A 6,114-nucleotide genomic window follows, 5' to 3' on the forward strand; every position below is an offset into this window, starting at 1 on the left:
TGTGTCTTTCCATCCATAATTGAAAGGCTGCTGCTGCCAGTGTTGCCAGCTTTTCATGAAGGGGGGGAGGTCCCAAAAGGTTCACTCTTCAAGAAAGGGCTGCCAAAAGAAAAGCCGAAACGGAACGCAAACACCAAAACCGGCAGACATTGAAAAATTCAAAAGGGTTTAAGACGACGAAGTGTTGTCTTTGCCAGCTGGCCAGCGTACTTGGTTCTCGGAATGTATCCGGGCGGGTTTCGGGAACCGGTTGTTTGTTTGTTTTTTTTCTGTGCTGCCCAGTCAACAGACGATTTTTTTTTCTGCTCCGGAATTTATGCAAAGAAGCAGCCTCGACGAATGTGAACACAGGGATTTGCAAGGAATTTGCAGCAATTCATGGGGGTTGGTGGACACCGGATCTGCTTCAGAGCAGAAGCAGATTTGAATACCAATCCAAGATGGCGACGTGGCAGTGTCAATTGAAATGTTGAGCTCGCTGAGTATGTGGGAAGAAATTTGCCCAAATAAAGCTGTTCGGGGTGGAGATTCCGCTTGAATTGCAGAGTAAGCGAGTTACTTTACAATATCTCTCGAAACATTAAAGTTGGTACTTTTCATTAACTTAATTTTAGAATTATTCCAAAAAGCAACAAGCACCGACCCCCCTTAAAAAAAGACAATGCCCTCCTAATTGCTTCATTTGCCATTTAGCTCGGAGCCATATCGCCGCCTACTACTCCATAACCCTAATCCCGCGAAGCGGCAAAAGTGGCCCGCCTTCTTGGATCCCCATCATTGCGCGCAATGAACTGGAAACAAGTTCGCTCATTTGCTCATAACCGGGCCTAATTACTTTGCTTGAAACTTGGTTGACTTCCCCCCGAAACCTCCCCCTCCCCTTACAAAAAATGGCCTTTTCTTATTATTTAATTGTCCTCGCGGAAGTCAAACAGACCTCTCCCCCACTCAATATTGACACTTGTGCCGCCGAAAAGTGGACCCAAGATATTGTGCCCCCAAGAAACTGTCAGTGGCAGAGTGAGAGGCACCCAATTTGGGCAGGACGAAAAATTCATTAAAAATTTTAATTACCTTTTGTTTGGTTAACACAATTTTTGCGGGGGTTTTCGAGAGGGTGGTGACTTTTCGCCAGCGATAAGCGCGCAAGTTTTGGGAAACAATTTTGTCTCGACTTTTTTGTTGTTGTTTTGTTCGCGGAAAACAAGGCTTACTTTGACGGGGGAGGGCGGCTCTAAGAATATCTCACCTTTTCAAGGTGAGTTGGTGAAAGTTTTGGGTTGTGCTGATGAAGGTACTAGATGGCTTTCCACGATAACCGGGAAATTATCTAGATTTAAACTTTTAATCATTGACTTTGGGATAAGTTCTAATGTCTAAAACTGTTTATATAGATTTCTGATTGGTAATTGTAATGTGGAAAAAATGCTTCATGGCTTGATTTGAGAAAATCCTTCTTTTTGACAAATCAATGACTTTTTGGCTAGAATTTGAACCAATAGATGTTAGGAAAGGCCTAGTGTTTGAACAATTCATAGCCGAAAAAGAAAACATTATTATAAAGTTAATATTTCTTGTCTGGAAATTTTATTTTAATTCATTAATTTTGTTGTTGTTGTTTTAAATACATTAATTTAGCTCAAATTAAGTTTGTTAGTTTGAAACAAATTGCACGAAACTTTTAAAAATAAAGCTAAACAAATTAATTTCAACCTAAATTAACAGAAAATTTATTAAGTTTGCATTCGTAATTCAATACAAAAATTAAGACGAGGATTCTAAGTGCAAAAATTATAACTCCTAAGAATTCTAAAAAATCTAAGTACACTCAACCCCCGGTGGTTGGTCACTTTTTCGTTTGACACTTTTTTAGTTTGTACCCCGTTGGTTGGTCAAAGTCAAACTAAAAAGTGACGAACTGTCACTTTTTACACGGCGCTCACGCACACTATCAAAACAAACGATTGGTAGTGTGTGTGAACTCCGTGTAAAAGGGGTGTCAAACTAAAACGTGACCCCGTTCGTTTGACAACAGTTGGTGTCAAACCATCGGGGTTTGAGTGTACACTATTTGTTAAAATTTGGATAAATAAACATCTTTAATTGTTACCAAAAACTTTTAAATTAAATGTTGATGTTTTTTTATGTTCAGTAATATTATTTCGCTCTGATTGTTTATACAAGTAGAAGTGACAATATTTTGCAGTCATTCATGGGTTGATTTTTAATTCATTTAGGATCGTGAATAAAACATAAATCAATCCGTAAACCAGTATATGTTAGTTATCTCAGCTTTTTAATTTATGAAAAACGAAGGTTTCAGCGCAATTTCAACAGTGGCACCCTGTTCTGAAATTTAAAAAAAAATGTTTAGCTCTTGAGTAACAAACTGATATTTTTTTAAATTTAGTAGTTATTTATTTATTTGACATCTTCGAAAAGTAGAATTGTTCAAATATAGTTTTATAATCTTTTGGATTTAACTGCTTTACCATGAGAGCAATTTTCTGAGACCTCAGACTAGGGTTGCCAGGTAGCCAGGTAAATCTGGGAATGTCAGTTTTTTTAAGTGTCAGCCAGTATACATATATATCATTATCTGTGCCAGATTTTGACAGATTCTCCATTCTTTTTTTTGTTACCCGTCCATACAAAAAGGCTATCCAAATATTAAAAAAAAAAACTCTATCTAAAGAACGGATTCTCAGATCGAATTTGTGTCTTCGGCAAAGTTATGGGTATTTTTCAGAACCTTTTAGAAAAATATTGTATAATAACACAAAAAAATGAATTGCGCAAAATAAACTTTTTTGAAAAATCTTATTATAGACATGGTTCAGGTGTCAAAAAATGACATCGTTTTAGCAATGACACAAGTTAATCAAAATTCATTTTGCAGTGTTGCCAATTTTCAAAATAAAATTAATTTTGAAAAACGTTCAAAAAAGTCAAAATCTTCTCAACTCATCAACAGGCCAAAAACTACTTATTTTCAATCATATTAAATGTTAAAATGGATTATAAAATTTTGAGAAAAAAACCGACGCAAATTCAAACTTATACTTTTTTCAAAAAATTGGCAACACTGTCAAATGCATATTGACTAACTTGTGACATACACAGAAAAAAAAAATCCGGTAAATTTACATCATTTATGATGTACCAAAAGTGCACGTCATTAATGATGCGAATTTAAATTAGTTTCATTTTAAATTTACATGCCATCCAACGTAAACAAGCCGAACAAAAAAGGACTTGAAAACATGTAAATTTCCGATGTAATCAACGTAAATTTACCCAAAATGTAAAATTTTTTACCCCGTTGAATCTAGAATCAGATGTAATTTTCAAAAGCATTGGAATTTGTATTGGCACAAATGCATCTTTGAAACGCATGCTTAAGGGTTTGTATTGAAGCTCAATACAAAACAAAAGCGTGCAATTGAAAGTGCTAAATCGCAATACAAGTAAAAGCTTTTGATGTATACATCAAAATCTAAATCCAACGGGGCTTGAAAAATAAATTACATATTTTTTGCACTTTACAGCTATCTGATAGAATAGCGTATTGTCGACGAATTTACTAAAATGCAAGTGTGATTGGAAAAACTCGTTAAACAAATTTTCTACTTACGGTTTAGCCTTAACGTCATCAGTTGACCATAGTTGAACCTGTCTGGTTGAACGTGATGATCATGCCGTCACCGTGCCCTGCTTTAGCCGGTATTGGCGGCCGAAACTTCTCAATCGGATGGCCTTACCGCGATGAACGACAGAACGCCTGACGTGGGTTACGTTTCGAAAATCTGAAAATAACGAGTAAATCAAAGTGCCAAAATAGAACGGTCCAGCTTACCTCTCGTACTTAGCAAACTTTCTATTCGGTTGAGTGGTGATGTCATTCAGATGGTGCTGCTAGTAGATGTTTTCGATGATCTGTAGGTCGAACATGGCCGGCAAGTTGACATCAACCAAGCTAGTACGCTTCTTGTTGCGATCTTTCACCATGATGACCGGAAAGTGCAGGTTAATCGCAAAATCAGGCTTCATCAACTAGCACAATGTGTTGTTAAACAGATTGTAGTACACCGAGCAGGGTTCTTGGACGGGTACCCGTCCTTGAAATTGCAAATTGAAATACCTCAGCCAAGATGATGTCAGAGTTCCTCGGTTTTGCCAGAACGACACCCTTGGCATTCGTAAACAGATTGGTTACCGCTTCTTTGTACTGGAACTCTGGATCGGAATTTGCCGCTGAGGATTGCTACGTTTTGGTTCTTATCATTCTGCAGGAAAATGACCACGTTCGGTAGAATCTGTTGGATAAGCATACACAGGTCGTATCAATGAAAGTTGCAATAATGGATTGGTCAGCATGAATCGAACCATTGACAACAACCTGCTATCAATAACAAAAAAAGACCAATCAATCCCACATATTTTTGTAATAAGCCTCTTCTTACTCACCTTGGTATTCTTGTCGAACCGGTTGGTGAAAGTCTTGAGCAGGACGTGTTTGCAGAACCGAATATTCTTCTTCCAGATACAGGAGCAAAATTTGTTTGCATAATTTAATTGTAAAACCTTGAAGCGTTTCCTCGAATGTTGCTTGAATCGGTAGCACGTTGCACACCGTCGTTGACCGGTTCAGGAAGCGGACGTCAACTTTAAACACACTGGTGACTACTGCCGGGTGGAAATCCGCACATCTCCAAATGGTGTAAAAAACTACATACCGGAAAATGCGAACCAAAACAAATATTGCAGGATTAAAATTAAATCAACAATATTGAACTAAACTCATCTTACCTTTACACGTTCCTAACAATTTAGAATACTACAGCATGAAAATTAAGAACAAAAATCTAATTCAATGACTAGTTTCTCTCTTGTGTGTAAATGGTGGGTGTCCGTGCTAAGATGAATGTTATCATTCTGGTGCACGTTTAGCGGGAATGGCAACATAATATGAACATTTGGACTTTATTTTGGGTAAATATAAACACAGGGATTGTTTGTCAAATAAATGTAAACACGAAGAAGGCCATGACGAAGAAAAATAATTCTCAGGTCAGGAAAATAACAGTTCTCCATCGAATTAGACGTTACTTGCCATCTTTAGATCTCTTCAAAAATTCGGATGAGAATATAATACAGTGAAAATGTGCAAAATATTATGTTGGAACGAGCAGCAGCAATAAGTACAAACTGCAGAACGGATCGAGATCACTCTCAACATCCGTAAGTAATCCAGAATGCTGCTGTTGCGGAATGAAAATTCGCGTTGGACAAAACTATGACGAAGAAGCTCAGTCTTCCGGCGACGTCGAGCTGCATCGATCTTTTTGCCACAGAACGACAGGATCTTGTAGACGATTGTCATCATGGACGGAACGCAATGAGTACGACACGCGGCTCGCAGACCCAACTTGCTCCAGTGTCCCAGAAGTTTTACGAGCCCACACATTTGCAGCTTCCGGCACTACCCGGTTGAACCATTTCTGCAAAAGCATCCGGAAGTTGCGTAAGTCGTTGTAAGTTTGTGAAATTGCATATCGAAATTCCGATTGACGAGGGCAGACCAAGCAAACAAAGTACAAACAGTTAATTAGCGAATCCCCTCTGTACTTGCTCTACGAATGAGCAGGATGCAGAAAGTTTCTTGAAAATGTTCTTTTCTAACCTTAAAGTAAAAAAAAAACTTAGCAAAACAATGCAAAAGGGCCGTTTTGGTTTATAAACAAAGAGTGCATCCCTTTCATGACAGATGTAAACATCTTCTAGCGTGAGCAGGACACACTCTTTGTTTACAAACCCATAACGGCTCTTTTGCATTGTTTTGCTAGAACCGTTTGTTCAAAAATTCAAAGCGAACGAATTTCTCAAAAAGATTTGTCTGCACCTGTCACATATCACTGTTGCTATCACAACTAACTTACCTTAAACATTCTTTATTGTTTTTCCATCGACGCAAAACAGCATTCTTGGAAAACACTTCCACTTCACTGCGCAGCGCTCCAAACAATAACACTCAACCGGTTTGTTTTTGTCAGCTGCTGATGCTGTCATTTGAAAAAAAAAAAAACAGACTTGTGATCGAAATTAAAATGCTTT

The sequence above is a fragment of the Culex quinquefasciatus genome, chromosome 2 (assembly GCF_015732765.1).
Source record: "Culex quinquefasciatus strain JHB chromosome 2, VPISU_Cqui_1.0_pri_paternal, whole genome shotgun sequence".
Classification (NCBI taxonomy): Eukaryota; Metazoa; Arthropoda; class Insecta; order Diptera; family Culicidae; genus Culex; species Culex quinquefasciatus.